The sequence below is a fragment of the Jaculus jaculus genome, chromosome 16, assembly GCF_020740685.1.
Source record: "Jaculus jaculus isolate mJacJac1 chromosome 16, mJacJac1.mat.Y.cur, whole genome shotgun sequence".
Classification (NCBI taxonomy): domain Eukaryota; kingdom Metazoa; phylum Chordata; class Mammalia; order Rodentia; family Dipodidae; genus Jaculus; species Jaculus jaculus.
In genome coordinates, this window is record NC_059117.1 from 18,883,224 (window position 1) to 18,907,114 (window position 23,891).

Here is a 23,891-nt window from a genome sequence, read left to right on the forward strand (position 1 = left end):
TTTGTTTTGTTTGTGTAGGGCTGAGGCAGGAGATCATGTGACTTAGAGAGTCTGGACAACTAGCCAGACCCCTTTGGAAACAAAAAAAAAACAGGAGTGGAGTGACTGAGAGCATAATTCTGTGGCCTTGTACATGCTAGGTTTGATCTCCCTCCTCTCAGAAAGAGAGGAAGGGAAGAGAAAAGAAGGAGGGCTGGAGAGATGACTTAGCAGTTAAGGCACTTGCCTGTGAAGCCAAAGGACCCATGTTTGATTCCCCAGGACCCATGTAAGCCAGATGCACAACGTGGTGCATGCATCTGGAGTTCGTTTGCAATGGCTGGAAGCCCTGGTGCACCCATTCTCTCTCTCCCTCTCTCTCTCTGTCTCTCTCTCCCTCCCTCCCTCCCTCCCTCTCTCAAATAAATCAAAATAACATATTTTATAAAAGAGAGAGAAAGGGAAAGGAAAGGAAAGGAAAGGAAAGGAAAGGAAAGGAAAGGAAAGGAAAGGAAAGGAAAGGAAAGGAAAGGAAAGGAAAGGAAAGGAAAGGAAAGGAAAGGAAAGGAAAGGAAAGGAAAGGAAAGGAAAGGAAAGGAAAGGAAAGGAAAGGAAAGGAAAGGAAAGGAAAAAGAAACCAGTGGTCTGAGAAATGAAAGGGTTGTTGAGATGGGAGGACCCAGCCTGTTTCTCCCTGTGGGGGAATTAGAACAGCCTTGACATTCCTCCTTAGATAGGAAATGATAAAATAAAATGTCTCACCTTGTGCCGTGCTGGGAACTGTTTATTAGCTTACCTCATCCTCACAAAGCTACGAGGAGTGCTCTCCTTCGCATCTTGATTCCGCAGAGGAGTTAGTCGAATAAGGTCTAATAGGGAGGAAACTGAAGCTCAAAGAGCTTGAATAACTTGCCCAAGATCATGTAGCACGTGAACAGCAAAGCTGGGCCTTGAATCCTCGCTGCCTCACTTTAGACCCTGCGCTCAAAGCTTCCGCTGGCTAATCATGACAGTTTTTTCAATCTACTTAACATTTTCCTCACCACTTAGCCAAGTCCCAAGCAGAAATCTCCTATGAAAGGTAAACTAAAATTAGCTCAAATTAATACTAAGAAAACAACATTATCTGAATTAGTCTCAAAGCAATGATTCTTAGCCAGGCGTGGTGGTGCATGCCTTTAATCCCAGCACTCGGGAGGCAGAGGTAGGAGAATCACCGTGAGTTCAAGGCCACCCTGAGACTCCATAGTGAATTCCAGGTCAGCCTGGACCAGAGTGAGACTCTACCTCAAAAAAGAAAGCAATGGGGCTGGGAAGATGGCTTAGTGGTTAAGCGCTTGCCTGTGAAGCCTAAGGACCCCGGTTCGAGGCTCGATTCCCCAGGACCCACGTTAGCCAGATGCACAAGGGGGCGCACGCGTCTGGAGTTCGTTTGCAGAGGCTGGAAGCCCTAGCACGCCCATTCTCTCTCTCTGCCTCTTTCTCTGTCTGTTGCTCTCAAATAAATAAATAAAAATAAACAAAAATTTTTAAAAAAAAATTAAAAAAAAAAGAAAGCAATGATTCTTAATATTTAGGGTCAGGATCACCTCTATAATCTGACAAAAGTTGAAGTCCCTCCCCCAGAAAGATGAACATAGGTCCACAACTAGAAAAGTGTGCATAGAGTTTCAGGGATTTGACTGGATAGATGGCTTGGCACGCATTTGCAAAGCCTGCTAACCTGGGTTCAATTTTCAAGCCACCCACATAAGCTGGATACAAAAGGTGGTGCAAACACTTGCATTCTTTGCAGAGGCAAAAGGCCCTTCTGTGCCCATACACACACACGCACGCACATACAAACACATGCAGATAAATATTTTTAATATATTTTATTTTTATTTATTCACTTGAGAGGGGGACAGATAGAGAAAGGATGGGCAAACCAGGCCTCCAGCCACTGCAAATGAACTCCAGATGCATGCGCCACCTTTGTACATCTGGCTTACGTGGGGACCAGGGAATCAAAGTTGGATCCTTAGGTTTTGCAGGCAAATGCCATAACCACTCAGCCATCTCTCCAGCCCATAAGGAAATACTTTTTTAAAAAAGAATTTTAGGGGCTGGAGAGATGGCTGAGCTGTTAAGGCACATGCCTGCGAAGCCTAAAGACCCTGGTTCGATTCTGCAGGTCCCACGTTAGCCAGATGCACAAGGAGGCGCATGCGTCTGGAGTTCTTTTGCAGTGGCTGGAGGCCCTGGCGCTCCCATTCTCTCTTCTCTCTCTCTCCTTCTCTCTGTCTTTAGTAAATAAATAAAATAAAATATTTTTTAAAAAAAGAATTTTGGGTTGGAGAGATGGCTCAGCGGTTAAGGCGCTTGCCTGGAAAATATAACAACCCAAGTTCAATTCCCCAGTACCCACTTAAAGCCAGATGAACAAAGTAGCACATGCATCTGGAGTTCATTTGCAGTGACTAGAGACCCTGGTGTGCTCCCTATCTCTCTCTGTGTGTGTGTCTCTTCTCTCTGTCTCTCTCAGAGTGCAAATAAATTAATTTTTTAAAAAAATTCAAGCAGTTCCTGAATCCTGGGGTAAATCTTTCTGTTGTTAGTCAGTTGATCCTCCCACCTCTGCCTCCCTGCCTCCCGAGTGCTGGGGTTATCTCTCTGGACCTCACAATTTCTAGAGCCAGACATTGCCCCTTCAAGTGCAGATAATCTGGGATTTACACCCAGGACTCAAGCCTCCCCCAGCCACTAGTATGGTCAAGAGTGCTATGGCAGGAAGCTGTTCTCCCCGTGGGCCTGTGTGCATCCTAGTGAATAGGCCCTGAGTTCTCCACGGGCGCCAGAGATCCAATGTTTCCATTCTCTCAGAGCAGAGAAGGAGCCGGTGGGGGAAGTCTCTGTGGCCAGCTGCTGCTGCACCACAAACTGTCAGATATCACTGGCTGCTGAAACTCTCTGAAGTCACTTCCAAACCTGGGGACAAGAAAAACAAAATTAGCCTAACCTAGCTCCCATTCCACGCAGTCTTGTATATTATATTAGGGAAAGTCAAAAGCATAATGAATGTTTTCTTTGCCTCTCACTACATTTAGCAGCAGTGTGGGTTTTTTAAATTTATTTTTTTTATTGACAACTTCCATAATTGTAAACAATATCCCATGGTAATTCCCTCCCTCCCCCGACTTTCCCCTTTGAAATTCCACTCTCCATCATATCCCCTCCCCCTCAGTCAGTCTCTCTTTTATTTTGATGTCATGATCTTTTCCTCCTGTTATGATGGTCTTGTGTGGGTAGTGTCAGGCACTGTGAGGTCATGGATATCCAGGCCATTTTGTGTCTGGAAGAGCACATTGTAAGGAGTCCTACCCTTCCTTTGGCTCTTACATTCTTTCCGCCACCTCTTCTGCAATGGACCCTGAGCCTTGGAATGTGTGATAGAGATATTGCAGTGATCAGCAGTGTTTTTCTCATGTCTTATTTTCTGCTTTGCAAGGAACAAAGCACAGACAGTAGAACAGAAGATTAAAGGATGAATTTAGGAGACATACATATGCAGGTTCAAATCCAGGCTCAAATCCATTCAACTAAACATGTGAGCAAGTTGCTTAGCATCTCTGAGTAGATGTCTGCACTAGAAAATGTGGACACGTGCTGGAGAGATGGCTTAGCAGTTAAGGTGCTTGCCTGCAAAGCCTAAGGACCCAGGTTCAACTCCCCAGGACCCATGTAAACCAGATGCACAAGGTGGTGCATGTGTCTGGAGTTCATTTGCAGTGGCTGGAGGCCCTGGCTTGCCCATTCTCTCTCTTTCCCTCTCCCCCTCTCTCTCATAAATAAATAAATAAATAACTTTTTTAAATAAAATACTGAGCTGGATAGATAGCTGAGCAGTTAAGGTGTTTGCTTACCTGCAAAGCCAAAGGACCAGGTTTGATTACCCAGGACCCATGTAAGCCAGATGCACAAGGTGGCGCATGTGTCTGGAGTTCTTTCTATCAGTCTCTCTCTCTCTCTCTCTCTCTCTCTCTCTCTCTCTCTCTCTCTCTCTCCTTCTTTCTCTCTCAAATAAATTTTTAAAATAAATAAATAAAATATTTTTAAATTAAGAAAGAGAAAACACTGCCACTTTGTGAGGATTAAATAAGACACTACACAAGGCGCATGAATGAGGATTTAATAAACAGTTGCTAAAACCAGACCTCATTAGTATTTCTGGCTATCAATTTACAATAAGATCAATAGCCCCTTAGTCCTCAAATATCTAGAGGTATTGAGACCTCAAGGAACTTCCTCACAACCTCCCTGAGTCAGAAGTTATTATTGTCTTTGCGGTCCTACCGTGCCATGTGTGGTGAACAATGAGTGAATATTGGCAGGTGCTTATGAGAATGGCAAAGGAAACTCTGGGAGAGCCAACTTCACCTGAAGAATAACAAATGTAGGCTGGAGAGATGGCTTAGTGGTTAAGCACTTGCCTGTGAAACCTAAAGACTCCAGTTCGAGACTCAATTCCCCAGGACCCCTGGAAGCCAGATGCACAAGGTGGCAGTTGCATCTGGAGTTTGATAGACAAAATATATATATTGGTTTTTCAAGGTAGGGTCTCACTCTGGTCCAGGCTGACCTGGAATTAACTCTGTAGTCTCAGGGTGGCCTTAAAGTCATGGCGATCCTCCTACCTCTGCCTCCCGAGTGCTGGGATTAAAGGCGTGCGCCACCATGCCCGGCTTGACAAAATATTTTTTTAAAAAAAAAGAATAACAAGTGCGGGGCTAGAGAAATGGTTTAGTAGTTAAGGCATTTGCTGCGAAGCCTAAGGACCCGTGTGAACCAGACACAAGGTGACACAAGTGTGCAAGGTCGCACATGGGCACTAGGTGGTACACGAGTCTGTACTTCCTGATTGTGGATGCAATGTGACCAGCTGCCTCACACTCCTGATGCACAGCTCGACTCACTCTCACTGCCACAATGAACTAGTGAACTGTTCCCTAAAACTGGGAGCCAAAATAAAGTCTTGTTCTTTAAGTTGCTTTTTGCCAGGCATTTTGTCACAGCGATGACCAAAGGAACTGAGACACCTCGTTTAGCCTTTCAAAGCAGAGGGCTGCCCAGCTCTCAGAGCAATATCTGGACTCTCTTGTCTCTGTGCCCCAGACTCTGAAGGCCCCGCTGGAGAGACCTGCCAGCTGAGAGAGCGTGTACCATGTCCTGCCCCCTTGCCAGACCCCTAACTCCGAGGACGTGCACACAGGGAAGCCCAACTCCTTACACCCTTTTCCTGCCCCCTGATTGCCTGGTGACCTTATAACTTTTGCTTTTGCCTTTCCCATGGCAGTTAACCCCTCCATAACCTAAAGACTCTATAACCCTAAAAACCAACTCTGCTCACCAGCTGGTCAGGAACAATAGTGCCTGAAAAGCGAAGTCATGGGGCTGAGACCAGAAGAAAAACTATTCATGAGAGGAGCAGCTGGCAGGTGGGAAGAGTCTCAGAAAAGAAAGGGCAGGGCAGCCCGACCTCCTACAGGACCTGACTGCGCTGGGGAGTTCAGAGCCGCTCATTCAGCCTGCCTGGACTAATGAAGGCGGCCATGCTTATCACACCTCTTCCTCCCTTCCCCAAGGGGGGCTCCGAAGGGTGGTCCTGCTGACCAGACCTTTGAGATGGAAAGCAGAGCGGAGGGGAGGGGCAGAACCCAAATTTCTAACTCCACTGTTCACTTCAACACCAAAGAAATATTCTTGAGGGCATGTTCTTATGAAATGATGGTAATCTTTTTCAAGTTTCACAAGTCGTATCATATATTTTCATTGAAAAAAAAAAAAAAACAAAGCCGGGCGTGGTGGCGCACGCCTTTAATCCCAGCACTCGGGAGGCAGAGGTAGGAGGATCGCTGTGAGTTCAAGGCCACCCTGAGACTACAGAGTTAATTCCAGGTCAGCCTGGACCAGAGTGAGACCCTACCTCAAAAAAAAAAAAAAAAAAAAAAAAACCAGCCGGGCGTGGTGGCGCATGCCTTTAATCCCAGCACTTGGGAGGCAGAGGTAGGCGGATCGCCGTGAGTTCGAGGCCATCCTGAGAATACAGCCTGGGATAGAGTGAGACTCTACCTCAAAAAAGAAAAAGAAAAAGACAGAAAAGTCGTCTTTAATATAACTATAATGCCTATCTGTAGCGAGCATATATAATGAGATTACAGCACATAATAACTTTCAATGTTGAATATGCATATGCTTTCCATGCCAAAAAAAAAAAAAATCTCATTAGCTGGGCATGGTGGCACACGCCTTTAATCCCAGCACTTGGGAGGCCAGAGGTAGGAGGATTGCTGTAAATTTGATGCCACCCTGAGAATACAGAGTTAATTCCAGATCAGCCTGGACTACAGTGAAACCCTACCTCAAAAAACTAATTAAAAAAAAAAAAAAAAAACTCATAAACCAGGGGAAATGGCACACACCTTTAATGCCAGCACTTGGGAGGCAGATGTAGGAGCATCACCGTGTGTTTGAGGCCAGCCTGAGACTACATAGTGAATTCCAGGTCAGCCTGGGCTACAGTGAGACCTTACTTTGAAAAACCAAAAAATTAAAAAATTTTAAAACTCACAAAAATATTAATTTATCAATAGGTTATAAACATCTATTTATGTCAACAAATCCATTTCATCGAATCCTGCTAAATGGCTGAAGTGGGCTAGAGACATGGCTTAGCCGTTAAGGCACTTGCCTACAAAGCCAAGGGACCCAAGTTCGATTCCCCAGGACCCACGTAAGCTAGATGCACAAGGTGGAACATGTGTCTGGAGTTCGTTAGCAGCAGCTGAAGACCCTAGCGTGCCCATTCTCTCTATCTGCTTCTTTCTTTCTTTCTTCCTTCCTTCCTTCCTTTCTTTCTTTCTTGCTTGCTTGCTTGCTTTCCTTCTCTCTCTCTCTTTCTCTCTGTATCTCTCTCAAATGAAAGTATTTTTTAAAATTTAAATAAATGGCTGAGGTATGGTTCACTGTATACATAGAAGATGATCGTTTAATCCAGTCTCCTATTACTGATTGCTTGTGAGAAAACTTAAAATTCCTTTTGCAATAGCAAGCAAAGACTAGAGAAGGTGATAGGCCAGTATAGCTAATGCTCTTCCACTCCATTATCCCTGGCCACTCACCCACCGTCTTAGTCCACATCAAATACCCTGAGTTTCTGTACGCTGTGCTTTAGATTCAACCTTGGGGAATTCCCTGTTGTTTTGCTGAGTGAGAGCCCTGCCCGTAAATGTGTTATGGGGCCACGACATCATCTCTCACCAGGTCTTCCCCCTTTTAGCCATTAGAGAAAGCAGACCTCTGCTGAGACAAAACAGATGGCTTGAGCTGGAGAGTGCTTACAGTGTGTGGTAGTATAATTAGTGGAAAGTGACTTCCCTATTACACTGTGAGCATCCCAGCCCCAGAACATTAGAGCTTCCTGTGGGATTAGACCAGGGGCCCTGGAACTGGCTGTCAGGGAGCTGAGGCACTTGTACAGTAAGAGAGGCTGAGGCAGGGGTGGGGAAGAAGAAATGGCAAGTAGGTGAACGAACAGACATCCACTTATGCATGCCTGCCTCAAAGCCTGTGCGCATGAGAGATGAAAAATATCTATAAAGAGACAAAGTGGGAGACTAGGGATGTAACGCAGTTGATAGTGTTCTCCTAACGCGCATGCTTGCTGCTCATCACTGCGTAGACTGGGCGGGGCGGCACACGCCTGCATTCCCGAGCTCAGGAAGCAGAGGCAGAGGATTGGAAGCTCGAGGACATCCTTGGCTAGACAGAAAGTTCAAGGCCAACCTGGCTGAATGGATACAGGAATTTGTGCTATGAATTTTGATGAATGAAATCCATAAAACTAAAGAGGGTCAATAAAATTTAGGAAGGTTTTCTTTTTTGTTTGTTTTGGTTTGGTTTTTCGAGGAAGGGTCTCACGCTAGCCCAGGCTAACCTGGAATTCACTATGGAGTCTCAGGGTGGCCTTGAACTGGTGGCAATCCTCCTACCTCTGCCTCCCAAGGGCTGGGATTAAAGGCGTGCACCACCACTCCCAGTTTAGGAAGCTTAAGAGAAGGAAAGAAGGCAAGACTCCTATATATCAGAAGGGGTGGGGGGATCCCCATAAATGGGAAATGCTATCTGGTAATCCTGATTAGGATCTTTAATGGGAATTTACTGGATGGGGGGCTGAGCTGGTCAGCCCAGGACCTGGCAGGTTTCTAGGGAAGTAACCAAGCTCACTTACACTCTAAGAAAGGAAGTTATCTGCCAGGCATGCATCACACTCAGCTAGCACACCTTTCTTCTGTTGTTCCATGACCTTGTTGTTTTTGAAACACGGTCTCATGTATCCCAGGCTGGCCTCGAACTCACTGTGTAGCTGTGAATACCGTGAACTTCTTATCTCCCTGCCTCTCCTGCCGGAATGCCAGGATTACAAGCGTGCTCAATCACTGGTGCCGTTTACGTAGCGCTGGGGACTGAACACAGGCTTCGAGCACGCTAGGCAAGCTTTCTACCAACTGGGCTGCTTCGTAAACTGTGAGTAGCCGTCCTGTGTGGAATTACTGCACGAAAACTTTGAAAACAGTAGAAAGCTCCTTAAGGCACAACCATCAAAACTTTAAACATGTAATGAGTCCAAGGTGTTTCTATCAGCACCTTGTGGCAATACGCGAGCTCACCGCAGCCTTGATTTCGAACACACAGCATGTACGCTTTGAACTCCGCATGTCATCGGTCCGTGCAACACCAATAAATGCTTCCTGAAGACCTTTGCTCAGATTCAAGACTATCGCGTTATAGAAACTAGGAGCAGGGCTGGAGAGATGGCTTAGTGGTTAAGGTGCTTGCCTGCAAAGCCAAAGAACCCAGGTTCAATTCTCCAAGATCCACATAAGGCAGATGCACAAGGTGGTGCATACATCTGGAGTTCGCTTGCAGTGGCTGAAGGCCCTGGCATACCATTCTCTCTCCCTCTGTCTCTCTTTCAAATAATTAAATTAAATTTTTTAAAAAAGAAATTAGGAGTAAAGCAGCTTTCTTTTGTATGTAGCTGGTCAGGAACACAGGCCCAGAAGAACATGGATGGTGTGCTGGTGAGATGGCTCAGTGGTTAAGGCACTTGTTGGGAAGCCTAAGGACCCAAGTTGAATTCCCCAGGACCCACGTAAAGCCAGACAGATGCACAAGGTGATGCATGTGTCTGGAGTTCACTTACAGTGGTTGTGGGCCCTGGCATGCTTGCTCATTCTCTCTCTTTCTCTCTCTGCCTCTTTCTCTCTCTCATATAAATAAGTAAATAAACAAACAAAAATAAAAATTTTAAAAATGTTTAATATCCTTATAGAGCACATGCCAGGAAAACATGCTGGCAAATGTGCTATGTTAGAAGACATGCTAAACAACTCATTGGGAGGCATTCCATTCCTAGCACTGGGATTTCTCTCTGGAAACTCATTGCTTCTGCGTGTAGCATTATCAACTCCCCAGAGTTCTTTTTTTATCCCCCCCCCCCAAGGCAGGGTCTCACTCTAGCCCAGGCTGACCTGGACTTCACTATGTAGTCTCAGGGTGGCCTTGAACTCACTGTGATCCTCCTACCTCTGCCTCTGAGTGCTGGGATTAAAGGCGTACTTTTAAAAGAAAAAAAATAGGGGAGGGGCCTGGAGAAATGGCTTAGCAGTTAAGGCACTTCAGTTGTTTTCTTGAAGGTGATGGGGATGGAGTCCAGAACCTACTATATACTAGGTAAGCGCTTACCACTGATCCACACCCAAACCCCACGTACATATTTTATTTTATTTTATTTACTTGCAAACGGACAGACAAAAGAGAGGGGAAGAGAAAGGGCACTCCAGGGTCTTTAACTCTTTGTGCATCTCACTTTACATGGGCACTGGGGAATTGAACCCTGGTCGTTAGGCTTTGCAGGCAAGTGCCTTAACCACTGAGCCATCTCTCCAGCCCCGACCCACGTACATAGTTTTGATTCCTCCCTTTTTCTCTATTTTGCCTTGTCTGCATATGATAGTGGTGATATCGCTTTAAGGCCCTTCCCTGTGGTCATTTCCTCACTGTAACATGGAGAACACTCTTGAGACAAATATGCCTTTGGATGATTAAGATACAGAGGGGGGAAAAAGGAATAAGGGGAAATGGAAGGAGGAAGGGTGAGGCCGGTCTTGCTTCTGGCAGTTGAAGGGAGGTGAAGGAAGGGGAGGGCCCATTCTCTCCTCTCAGTAGGGACTGTGCAAACCACACCTCTGACTGACTTCCCTGTTTACTGTTCTGAAGTTAGGCCCCCTTCCTCTCCATAGCTCAGACCCTTCCCTTGAGTTCCGTGCAGTGCTTTCCCCACTCCATTTTCCCCTTTTTGCTTCCTGGGAACTCTCCCTTGGGCCTTTCCCCTTCCCTGGGAACCACTCCCCCACCCAATTTAGCTTCCCTTCCCCATACACCTGCTCGGTAACTCCTACTAGAATGGTCTGAACAAGATCTGCTCAGTTTGCTTTCCGATTTGGATTATGTTGCCTTCCTGCTGGAACTACTCAATAGATCCCACGCACCAGTTGAGTAAGGCTCAGTGTTTTAAGAAAATCCTGTAACAATTACCCTCTGTCCTGCTGTTCCAGCCTGTTCTCACCCAAGCTGCTCCCACCCACTTTTTAAATATGCCAAGGGGCCGGGCGTGGTGGCGCACGCCTTTAATCCCAGCACTGGGGAGGCAGAGGTAGGGAGGATGGCGGTGAGTTCAAGGCCACCCTGACACTACATAGTGAATTCCAGTTCAGCCTGGGCTACAGTAAGACCCTGCCTCGAAAACAAAACAAAACAAAACAAACAAACAAAAAAGTATGCCAATGGGTCTCAGGCTTCCCTAGAATGCCTACTTTTGCCTAGAAGTCCACCAGGATTTCCCAACCTTCCCCATCTTTAACTTTGGAGTCCGGACGGTCCAAAGCAAATCTCCATGAGTGTCACTTACCTCCTAACTACACAAAGGTACTCTCTTATATAACTTAATTATTTGACCATGTTGCTGCCCTATATTTTATTACCTGGTCAAACGTCTTCTCTCTCCTGCTGGGTTCCAGTTCTTGAGGACAGAGGCTAAGTTTTATGAGTCATTTTCCTGCTTGCAACCCCAGGAAATACTGTGTTTCCATGGACCCTGTGGGGCAATTAGCAGATGATTACACTGGCAGCTCCCTTGATGCATGCACAAGGCTCAGTGACCACCCACTGCTTGGACTCCCAGACATGAAGGTGAAAAGTTATACTTGCTTCAAGGTTTTAGGCAATTGTGATGGGTTGCACTGTATCCCCTGAAACATTATATGTTGAAATGCTAATTATAGTACCTCAGATGTGACCTTATTTGGAAAGCAGGGTGTTTACCAAGGTAAACAAGCAAAAATGGATGCTAGGTGTGGTGGCGCACACCTTTAATCCCAGCACTCAAGAGGCAGAGGTAGGAGGATTGCCTTGAGTTTGAGGCCACCCTGAGAATACATAGTGAATTCCAGGTCAGCCCAGGCCTAAGTGAGCTCTACCTCGAAAAACCAAAAAACAACAACAAAAATGAAGTCATTATGGTATATGTAAATCCAATTTTGACTTCTATCTATATAAAAAAGGAGAAACTTAGGGCTGGAGAAATGGCTTAGCAGCTAAGGCATTTGCCTGCAAAGCCTGAAGACCCATGTTTAATCTCTCTCCAGATCTCACATAAGTCAAACGCACAAAAGTGAGGCAAGGGCTGGAGAGATGGCTTAGCAGTTAAGCGCTTGTCTGTGAAGCTTAAGGACCCCTGTTCGAGGCTTGATTCCCCAGGACCCACGTTAGGCAGATGCACAAGGGGGTGCACACATCTGGGATTTGTTTGCAGTGGCAGGAGGCCCTGGTGTGCCCATTCTCTCTCCCTCTCTCTATCTGCCTCTTTCTCTGTGTGTCACTCTCAAATAAATAAATAAAAATATTTTTTAAAAAAGTGAGGCAAGTGTAAGGTCACACATGCCCACTAGGTAGCATCTGGAGTTCAACTGCAGAAGCTGAGGCCCTGGCATGCCAATTCTCTCTCTCCCTCTGTCTCTCTCTGTCTCACTCTCTCTAAAATAAAAAAAGAGAAACTTAGACATAGAGACACACACACAGGGAAGATGATATGAACAAACACACAGGTACTACCCTCTGTAGCCCAAGGACTATAGGCAGCTACCAGAAGACAGAAGACCAGAATGCATCCTCCTTCATAGCACTCCACCCTACCAACACCTTGATGTGAAACTCCTAGCTTCCAGAACTGTGAGACAATAAATTTCTAAACCTCTCAGTTTGTGACAGATTTTTTAAGAGATGAGGGTCTTTCTTTGTTGCCCAGATTACCCCCAAATTCCTTTTTTTTTTTTTTGATTTTTTGAGGTAGGGTCTCACTCTAGCTCAGGCTAACCTGAAAATCACTATGTAGTCTCAGGGTGGCCTTGAACTCATGGCAATCCTCCTTCCTCTGCCTCCCAAGTGCTGGGATAAAGGTGTGAGCCACCATGCCTTGCTCTTTTTTTTTTTTTTTTTTTTTTGAAGTAGGGTTTTCCTCTCTAGCCCAGGCTGACCTGAAATCTGAAATTCACTATGTAATCTCAGGATGGCCTTGAACTCCTGGTGATCCTCCTACCTCCAATGGCTGGGACTACAGAGGCGCACCACCCACCTGGTTCCTGCTACTTTTCCAAGGCAGTCCAGCAAATGAATGCAAGGAGTTCTAAGAAAGCCAAGGGCCTCCAGAGTGAGGCCACAGGCCTGGAGGGCAAAGCCAAGGCTATGGGATTCCCTGAGCAGGAGGAAAGTAACCACACCCGGGCTACAAATAGCTCATGCCTACAACCGCTGAGCGGAAGTGGCTGGCCAGCCACTGAGGGTGTTTTTCAGTGGCCAGGCTACCTGACACTCTTTGAAAAGCTCTTTGTTTTGTTTTTGGTTGTTTGTTTTGTTTTGCTTTTTAATTTATTTGAAAGATAGAGAGAGAGAGAGAATGGGCACAGCAAGGCCTTCAGCCACTACAAACCAACTTCAGATGCATGTACCACCTTGTGCATCTGGCTTCTGTGGGTCCTGGGGAGTCGAACCTGGGTCCTTTGGCTTTGCAGACAAGCACCTTAACAGCTAAGCCATCTCTCCAGCCCCTGAAAAGCTCTTTGAATCAAGTTTTGGTTCCACCTTTGTTAGGGGAAGGAGCCAGTGGCAATGGTGCAGGAAGCCCCGCCGAAAGGCAGACCCCAGACTCTTGAAGCGAAGGGTGTCACTGAGCCTCACGGCGCTGCCAAAATCGAAACCACTTCACGTTTCCACTTTGTCCTCCAGCTCCTGGCACCTGGCGCCTGCCACCTCCTCACTGGGACTTTTCCTGAACCTTTACACAAAATGTGCCCACCTTAGCCCAGACAGACAGGCAAGCTATGCCAAGATTGGTCTGTTACAATCAAGAATAGCTAAGTACACAGACCCCTATTTAGAGACAGGAAAAGGACGTTACGATGGGACTCACAGGGAGGCAGGCGGGCTGCTGCGAGGAAATGGAAGACAGGGCTTCAGGCCGGTGACTTCTGGTCGTGAAGGGGGGAGGCAGGGCAGGAGAGCTGGAGGAGCTGGACCAAGGTAAAGAGTTTAAGGGAACCACTCACCTGGAGGGAGGAGGGCCCTAGAACTCCTAGCAAAGTTCTGAGGGCCAGGCCCTGGCTTTAACCCTGTGCTGCCCAGTCTGGCCATGTGTGTTCAGTGGGCACTGGCTTTAACCCTGTGTTGCCCAGTAACAGTAGCCCCTGGCCATGTGTGTTTAGTGGGCACTTCAAATATGGCTAATCCAAGTTGAGATATATACTAAGATTGTACTAAGTGCAAACTACATATGGAGTTTGAAGACTTAGCATGGAAAAGAGAAAATAGTATCTGTGTGTGTATGTGTGTGGGAAGGGGGTAGTTTGAAGCCAGAGCCCTGTGTATTCCATGTAAGAGTTCTAACATTGACCTATACCCCCATCTCTCTCTCTCTCTCTCTATGTGTGTGTGTGTGTGTGTGTGTGTGCTGGGTGTGAACCCAGGGCCATGCACTTGCTAAGCAAGCTCTCTGCCACTGAGCTAAGTCCCTACTCTCTCCTTCTAGCTTTAACATTTTTTAAAATGTTCATGGAATTCTAAATAAATAGCCATTTACAATAGCATCTCACTCTAGCCCAGGCTGACCTGGAATTCACTATGTAGTCTCAGGGTGGCCTCGAACTCATAGTGTTCTTCCCACCTCGGCCTTCTGAGTGCTGGGATTAAAGGTGTGCACCGCCACGCCCGGCTTGTTTGATTTTTGAGATGGTCTTGTTGTATAGCTCTGGCTGGCCTGGAATGTACTACCTGAGTAAACCAAGCTGACTTCAAACTCATGGCAATCAACCTGTCATAGTCTCCCGAAGGCTAGAATTATAGATGTGAGGCACCATGCCTGGCCTTTGTTCTTCTCTTCCCTTTTCTTTTCTTTTCTTTTCTTTTCTTTTCTTTTCTTTTCTTTTCTGTCTTTTCCTTTCTCTTTCCCTCTCCCTTCCCTTTCTGAGACAGCCACACTATATAGCCCAGGCTAGCCTTACACTTGTGTGTAAATGTGTATGTTTGTGTCCACATGTGTCCTCCTGACTGTGGAGGCTAGAGAACAGCCTCAGGTGTTGTTCCTAATGAATATTGTCCACCTTTATTTTTCTTTTTTCTTTTTCTAGAAGGTAAGATGCAAAGAACATTCTGTTTATTTTTATTTATTTATTTGAAAGTGACAGAGAGAGGAAAAAAGAGGCAGATAGAGAGAGAGAGAATGGGCACACCAGGGCCTCCAGCCACTGCAAACGAACTCCAGACGCGTGCATCCCCTTGTGCATCTGGCTAACATGGATCCTGGGGAATCAAGCCTTAGGCTTCACAGGCAAGGGCTTAACCGCTAAACCATCTCTCTAGTCCCTGTCCACCTTTTTTTGAGACAGGGTCTCTCATTGGCCTGGAGCTTGCCAAATAAACTTAATAGCTGCACAGCAAACCGCAGAGATCTGACTGTCTTCAGCTCCCTAGCGCCAGCATTACAAGCAGATGGCTTCATGCCTATATTATTTACATTGGTTCTAGGGCTCAAAGTCAAGTCCTTATGCTTGCAAGGCAAGAACTTTACTGACTAAGCTATTGCCCCAAACTTAACCTATTTTAATCCTACTGCTTCGGCATTTCTGTTTTGTCTCCCTTACTCGTTAGTTCAACTTTTCCCCTACCTTTAGCTCCCATATTATTTCCAATTAACTAGAAATTTACATTCAATTAGGCCAAGAGCCTTCAAAGCTCTAAGTAAGCCACAACACTTAACTTCTGAATTTAAGAATTGCATGTGGGGGTGCTGGAGAGATAAGTTTAGCAGTTAAGGCACTTGCATGCAAAGCCTACGGACGCAGGTCTGATTCCCCAGAACCTACGTAAGCCAGATGCACACAGTGGCGCAAAGTGTCTGGAGTTTGTTTGCAGTGGCTAAAGGCCCTGGAGTGCCCATTGTCTCTCCCCCCCATAAATAAATAAATAATATTTTTTTAAAAAAAGAATTGCAAGGAGCTGGAAAGATGGCTTAGTGGTTAAGGTGCTTGCCTGCAAAACCTTAGAACCCAGGTTCAATTCCCTAGTACCCATGTAAGCCATATGCACAAGGTAACACTTGTGTCTAGAGTTCTTTTGAAGTGGCTAAAGGCCCTGGCGCTCTCTCTCTCTCTCTCTCTCTCTCTCTCTCTCCTTGCCTCTTTCCCTCTCTATCTTTCTCTCTCAAATAAATAAAATATTTTTAAAAAGAATTGCAAGGATTCATTCTATGTCTGTTGAATATAAATCATACACTTTAAGCTAAATCCTGATGGATGGGATCTCACCCCCACAAAAATTTAGAAAACATCCAAACCTCCTAATCTTCTATCTACTTTCCTGTTGTCAAGAAAAAAATGTGGGGTAACAAGCCTGTTTGAATAGGGCCAGTAGAAAATTCTATGTGTTTAAAAATTGTGTTTCTATGAGATATGTCAGGGAGGCAAAGGTTTTTATTTTTCCTCTCTCCTTTTATGTTATTTTTAGTGAAACTGAAAATTAAACTGACAAAAAGTAGATTAGCAGAAAGAAAAAACAGATTTACTATCTCTTTTTTAATATTTTATTTATTTATTTGAGAGAAAGGGAGAGAGAGAATGAGCACACCAGGGCCTTTGGTCACTGCAAAAGGAACTCCAGATTCATGCGCCCCCTTGTGCATCTGGCTTACATGGGTCCTGGAAGCCAGGATCCTTTGGCTTTGCGGGCAAATGCCTTAACTGGTAAGCCATCTCTCCAGCCCATTACTTTCTTTTTTTGAAAGGTCAAATTTATTAGATTAAGACATATATTGTGGACTAAAATAGCACAGAGCTGACTTTATTCACAGTTAATCACACAGACATAGTCAATGATGATCTATTTTGTGGATACTCTTGTTCTTTGGTTCCAAGAAAAGTTTACACCATCAGACTTGGAACCTTCCTCTCTTCCATGTCATAGTTCCATCACTTCTTCCTACAAAGGCAACTGCACCTAATTCTTTAGTACTGAAGATTAGAAACATGTTGAAAAAGAAATTAGTCATTGACGCCCAACCCATCCAAGGACTTCCCGTCACTCCCTGGTATCAGTGTTTTGTTTCTTTGTGGTGTTTCTTCCAGGCTGCATGTTATTGTGAAGAGGAACAGAGATCTGACCTTTCTGGCTTTGATATGCTCTTTGGATCACTAATTATTATACTGATATCCTTACATATACTATGTCATGTGTCTTTTTATGTTTATTTTTATTGTATTTATTTGTTCATGTATTTATTATGTTTATTTATTTATGAGAGAGAAAATGGGCATGCCAGGGCCTCCAGCCACTGCAAATGAACTCCAGACACATGCAACACCATGTGACTTACGTGGGTTCTGGGGAGTCAAATCTGGGTCATTAGACTTCGCAGGCAAGCACCTTAACCACTATGCCATCTCCTCAGCCCTATGTATATTGCTTTTCCCATTGCTGTGACAAAATACCTGACAAAAGCAATTTAAGGAAGGAAAAGTTTACTTTACTCTTGTTTTTTTGAGGGCATATGGGAAGAGATAACAGTAGAAACACAAGGTAGCTGGTCACATTGTGACTTCAGCCGGGAAACAGGAAGAGATGAATCTTACTTATTTGTGAGAGTTCACAAGAAAACATGACTCAAAGAAAGAGTTAAAATTTGGAGCTCAAGCCGGGCGTGGTAGTGCACGCCTTTAATCCCAGCACTCAGGAGGGAGAGGTAGGAGGATCGCTGAGAGTTCGAGGCCACCCTGAGACTACATAGTTAATTCCAGGTCAGCCTGGACCAGTGTGAGACCCTACCTTAAACCCCCCCACCAAAAAAAGATTTGGAGCTCAGGCCAGGAGTGGTGGCGCACGCCTTTAACCCCAGCACCTGGGAGACAGAGGTAGGAGGATTGCCTTGAGTTCAAGGACACCCTGAGGCTACATAGTGAATTCCAGGTCCGCCTGTGCTGGAGTGAGACCCTACCTCAAAAAAACAAAATATCAAAAAATTGGAGCCTTAACCCCCACAATGCACAACCCACAATCCCCATAGGGATAACTGGCATCCCCAGTGAGGAGGGTCCCTTCGGAGGGGGGACAGGGATGAAGATAAGGATGGTACCAATATGTGCCATTTACATACTGAGTATGTCAATAATTGATAGTAATAATAATAACCCATCTAAAGCCAGGCACACAAGGTGGTGCATATATCTAGTTCATTTGCAATGGCCAGAGGCCCTGGAGTGCCCATTCTTTCTCACTCCTCCTCTCTCTCTCTCTCTCTCTCTCTCTTTCAAATAAATAATAAAATTAAAGATATCCTTTTTTTTTTTAATTCAGTCTAGACATGGTGGTACATCTCTGTTCTCAGCCCTCAGGTGGTAGAGGTGAAGGAGCAGGAATTCAAGGCCAGCTTCAGGTATACAGTAAGCTTGAGGCCGGCCTGGGTTTCATGCAACTGTCAAAAAGAGAGAAAAAAAAGATGGGTGAGGTGGCACACACATTTAATCCCAGTACTTGGAGGCAAAGGTAGAAGGATTGCAGTGAGTTCAAGGCCAGCCTAAGACTACATAGTGAATTCTTGCTAGAGTGAAACCCTACCTTGAAAAACAAAACAAGAGAAAGAGAGAGAAGGAACGGGGAAGGGGAGACTGAGAATATAAATGCTGCAAAAAGTTTCTTTGTTCTTAAAAGGAGAAAGGCTCAGGATCCAAAAACATTCCTTTTTAAAAAATTTGTTTTTGATTCTGTTTTTGTTTTTTGAGGTAGGGTCTTACTCTAGCTCAGGCTGACCTGGAATTCACTATGTAGTCTCAGGGTGGTCTCGAACTCACAGTGATCCTCCTACCTCTGCCTCCCAAGTGCTGGGATTAAAGGTGTGCGCCACCACGCCCGGCTTTAAAAATATTTTTATTCATTATTTGAAAAAGAAGAGAGGAGCCAGGAGTGGTGGTGCATGCTTTTAATTCCTGCACTCAGGAGAGGAGGCAAAGGTAAGAGAATTACCATGAGTTCCAGGCCAGCCTGAGACTGCATAGTGAATTCCAGGTCAGCCTGGGCTAGAGTGAGAACTTGCCTCGAAAAATTGAGAGAGAGAGAGAGAATGGGTATACCAGAGCCTCCACCAGTATAAACAAACTCAAACTCCAGATGCATGTTCCACCTTGTGTTGGTGTCTTATGTGGGCCCTGGGAAATTGAACCTGAGTCGTTTGGCTTTGCAGGCAAGCACCTTAACTGCTAAACCATCTCTCCATCCTCCCAGGCTGTGGAATCAAAGATTAACTCTCAGGCCAGCTCCCCTGGTGAGCACATCAAAGAGACTGGGTGGAATGGTTTATCGCTCCCAGGAGGCCACCCTCCTTGGGTCACAGCACCTCTCATTGACCAGCCTGGGTCTGGACAGTAGCCACAAAGCTGGGCCAACTCTTTAAAATATATTTTTTTTTAATTTTTATTTATTTATTTATTTATTTGAGAGTGACAGACACAGAGAGAAAGACAGATAGAGGGAGAGAGAATGGGCGCGCCAGGGCTTCCAGCCTCTGCAAACGAACTCCAGACGCGTGCGCCCCCTTGTGCATCTGGCTAACGTGGGACCTGGGGAACCGAGCCTCGAACCGGGGTCCTTAGGCTTCACAGGCAAGCGCTTAACCGCTAAGCCATCTCTCCAGCCCTGGGCCAACTCTTTAAGGCCAGCCTGCCCTGAAAGGAGATCCAAAGGTGAGATCAAGCCGGGGATGGTGGCATATACCTACAATCCCAGCAATCTTAGTGGCAGAGGAAGGAGTAACACCATAAATTTGAGGCCAGCCAGGTAATACAGTGAGACCATGTCTCAAAATAAATAAATACAGCCTGGCGTGGTGGCACACACCTTTAATCCCAGCACTTGAGAGGCAGAGGTAAGAGAATCACTGAGTTCAAGAGTGAGTGCCAGGTCAGCCTGGGCTAGAATGAGATCCTACCTCACAAATATATTAAAAAAAAAAAAAATATATATATATATATATATATATATATATATATATATATATATATATATATGTATGTATAAATACACATACATACACACACACATATATACATATGTATTTATTTATTTATTTATTTGAAAAGTATTTATTTATTTGAAAGTGACAGAAAGAGAGAGAAAGAGGCAGATATATATATAGAGAGAGAATGAGTGCACCAGGGCCTCCAGCCACTACAAATGAACTCCAGATGCATTGCCCCCTTGTGCATCTGGCTAATGTGGGTCCTGGGGAATCGAGCCTCGAACTGGGGTCCTTAGGCTTCACAGGAAAGTGCTTAACTGCTAAGCCATCTCTCCAGCCCTGTGATGACTTTTTTAAAAAAATATTTTTTATTTATATATTTCCGGGCCCTACCTCAAAAAACCAAAAAGAAAGAAAGAGAGAAAGAAAGAAGAAAGAAAGAAAGAGAGGAATAAAGGAAGAAAGAAAGGTCTAGGTTATCTGGGCCTCATTTTGCTTCTGGAGAATCTTGAGCCTGGAAGATCCTCATGGTCTGTTCCATGTCTCACATTTCTGAGTGCCTGTGAACACCCTTCACAGTGGAGTCACAGGAGGCAGAAGCACTCCCTCCCAGTGCCGAATTTAAAGAGGCACCACGAACTTCAGTAAGCAAGACCAATGATGTAATTCTTTGAGCCTGAGACCTCCCACATTCAACTCCCCAAAATCCATGTGAAAACTGGGCATGGCCATGAACCGTGTGTAATGCCAGTGGGCAAGGCTGGGACAAGAGAATCACTGGGGCTTGATGACTGGAAATGGTTACTCTGGGTGGAGGGCAAGATCCCACCTCAAAGAAGTGTGTGGATGAACAATCGAGAAGGGTGCCCAGTTTTCCTCAGACCTCTACATGCATGCATATGGTGTGCATCCATCTGCGTATACACACACACACTCTACACACAAAAATATTACCATTTTTTTAAAATATAGTGGGGCTGGAGACATGGCTTAGCGGTTAAGCACTTGCCTGTGAAGCCTAAGGACCCTGGTTCAAGGCTCGATTCCCCAGGACCCACATTAGCCAGATGCACAAGGGGGCACACGCGTCTGGAGTTCGTTTGCAGTGGCTACCTCTGCCTCCTGAGTGCTGGGATTAAAGGCAGCACATGGTTAGAGATGGGAGCTGAGGTTAGTCCACTCAGCTCTTTGGATGTTAAGACTAGAATAAGGTCAAGAGACTTCATCCGGGCACACTTTAGTTACTTAAAAAATTGGTAATATGCTGGGCATGGTGGTGCATGCCTTTAATCCCAGCACTCAGGAGGCAGAGGTAGGAGGATCGCCAAGAGTTTGAGGCCACCCTGAGACTACATAGTGAATTCCATATCAGCCTAGGCTACAGTTAGACCCTACCTTGAAAAAAAAGAAAAAAGAGAAATGCCAGGCTAACCCCGGCATGGTGGCACACGCCTATAATCCCAGCACTCAGAAGGCAGAGGTAGGAGGATTGCTGTGAGTTCAAGACCACCCTGAGACTACATAGTGAATTCCAGGTCTATCTGGACTAGCCTGAGAGACCCTACTTTGAAAAACCAAAAAAAGAAATGCCAGGCAAACACAAGGCAGGGAGCTTAATCTATTGTTCCAAAGTTTCCTTGGGTCTTAGCCCTTGGGCTTTGTGGTTTAGTGATCAGAGGTGTAAAGGTTTCTAAACAATTACAGGCCTTTGATATGTTGCCAACAGCCACATTTTCCGTTCTGGGCACAATGCCATCAAGGACCATAGCCACCACCCTCCGCCACATGAGTAAGGAAGCGTTTGCTGGTGTTTGCAGGGCCAGGTCTGTGAGGACAAGGGTCAGAAGACTCAGGCGTTCTTGTCCTGAATTGCCTTTTCCCTCTGCTCCACTCTGACATACCCACACCTTTGCACTCCAGAACTTTCACTTATCTTACCCCTTTCGGGCTCCCCTTCTCATTGGCGGAAGCCAACACACACCTCTGTTCCTCTCTATCCAGGAACTATCTAGCAATACTTAAGGGACTTTTGGGAGCTGTGAATGTAGCTCAGTTGATAAGAGTGTTTGCCTAGCATACACAAAGGTCTGGGTTCAATCCCCAACACCTCATAAAACTGGTCATGGTGACATACGTCTAACTTGTTATGCCTAAGTCTTGGGAGGTGGAGGCAAAAGGGCCACAAACACAAGGTCATGCTCAGCTACATAGCCAGTTCAAAGCCAGCCTGGGCTACATGAGATCCTGTCTCATGCAAATGAAAACCAAAATGGGAGGGGCTTGGGATGTAATTCAGTTGGCAAGAGTGTTTGTCCAGCATGCATGAGACCCTCGGTTCAATCCCCAGCACTGCATTTGTAATAAATAAATAAAATAAAGGAGCAGGTGTGGGGCTGGAGAGATGGCTTAGCAGTTAAGGCGCTTGCCTGGAAAGCCAAAGGACCCAGGTTCAACTCCCCAGGACCCACCTAAGCCAGATGCACAAAATGGTGCATGCATCTGGAGTTCATTTGCAGTGGCTGGAGGCCCTGGCACACCCATTCTCCCTCTCACTCTGCGCTTGCCTCTTTCTCTCTCAAATAAGTAATAAAATTAAAAATAATAATAACAGGTGTGTTGCTCACCTGTAATCCTAGCACTGTGGGGTAGAAGCAGGAAGATCAGAAGTTCAAGGTTGGGACTGGGAAGATGGCAGAGTTTGGATCCGCAGCACTAATGCAGAAAGCAGCAGCAGGAGGTGTGACCCCTGCACTAGGGGATGTAAATAGGAAGATCCCTGGGGTTTGCTGGCTAGCTGATTTAGCAGAATGGGTTGGGTTCAGTGAGAGACACTGTCTCAAAAAGTAAACTGGAGAGGGGGGGCTGGGAATTACCATGGTTTATTGTCTATAATTATGGAAGGCTGTGAATAAAATAAAATAAAATAAAATAAAAAACCTGAACCTGGAAAAAAATAAAAACAAGCTGGAGAGCAATTGAGGAAGACACTCGTCTATTTCTAGCCTCCACATGTGCACACACACGTGTCCACACGCGTATAAGCATGCATACACACACACATATCATTCACACATAGGAAAGAAAGTTCAAGGTCATCTTCTGCTACATTTTGGCCTTATTGAAACCATTTTGGCCTTATTGAGATCCTGACCCAAAATCCACTGGGTTTTGTTTGTTTGGTTGGGTGGTTTTGTTTTGTTTTCCGAAGTAGGGTCTCACTCTAGCTCAGGGTGACCTGGAATTCACTATGTAGTCTCAGGGCGGCGTCGAACTCACGATGATCCTCCTACTTCTGCCTCCCGAGCACCACCACGCCAGGCTCCGAAGAAGTGTTTTACACTGGTTTAGAACTTTGAATACAGGTTTGTGGTTGTTCTCTCTCGACACACACACACACACACACACACACACACACACACACCCCTTGGGTATAAGAATTACAATGAGCTCTTTTGTTAGGAAGGCAGAGAAACATAACCCCAAGATTCTACGCCCCCCCCCCAAAGTGCCTAAAATACACTCTTCTGAGTAAACAAAGCCCCTCCGAGGCCCAGCATGGGGAGACAGTCCCCTGAAGGGCAGACATCTGCGCTCTGTTGACTGTTTTGGAGGAATGCAGGTGAAAGAAAGGTGGTTTCCACTAGGTCAAAATTTCCACTTCCTGTTTGCTGTCCGTCTCGCTGCGTCCTGTGTGAAACCACTGAAGTTTCAGAATCAGATGAAACTTACCCAAGGCCGCGGCCAGCCCCACGACCTGCTGGAAGCCTCCGCGTCGAGGATTTCCAGAGAGCAGGCTTTTCCAAGGGAAATCAGCAAGCGGGGAAGCTCGCCGTGCTGGACCTGCCAGGGTTGCTCTTCCCCCGGAGACCACCCGATCGATGGGAGCTGGGGAGGGGGTCCCGCTTCAGTCTACACAGCTCCCCGGGCCTGACTTCTGGGGTCGCACTCCTCCCGGTCCCGGGGAGTCCCTGGGCCTTGGGGGGGAGCCCCCCCCCGCAGAGCACCCTGGGCTGATCCGGAACCCGCGGGGTGCGGTGCTGTGTTACCATGGCCACGGGAGTTACCATGGCCACCGGGCGTTACCATGGCCACCGGTAAGCAAACGCAGCTGCAAACCTCGCGCAGCAGCGCGGCGCGGCCGCCGGTGGCGGGGAGGAGCTGCCCGTGGCCCGGTGTCCCCCACCCCCTCCGGGGTCTGGACCCGGCTCCGTCCGGGGAAAAGTCGGCCCTCGACAGACCTCGCTGACGCCGGGGAAGCCGT

The 23,891-nt window shown here is 46.1% G+C and overlaps 1 long non-coding RNA gene across 1 annotated transcript; it reads right to left on the reverse strand.

Annotated features, from left to right (window-relative positions):
- Positions 1-2,439: 2,439 nt before the first annotated feature.
- LOC123455324 lies at positions 2,440-23,669 on the reverse strand. The gene is made up of 3 exons (XR_006633838.1): positions 23,360-23,669; positions 11,061-11,173; positions 2,440-2,946 (listed from the first exon to the last, which is right to left on the reverse strand). It is a non-coding gene; the product is annotated as an uncharacterized LOC123455324 (long non-coding RNA).
- Between the last annotated feature and the right edge of the window lie 222 nt (positions 23,670-23,891).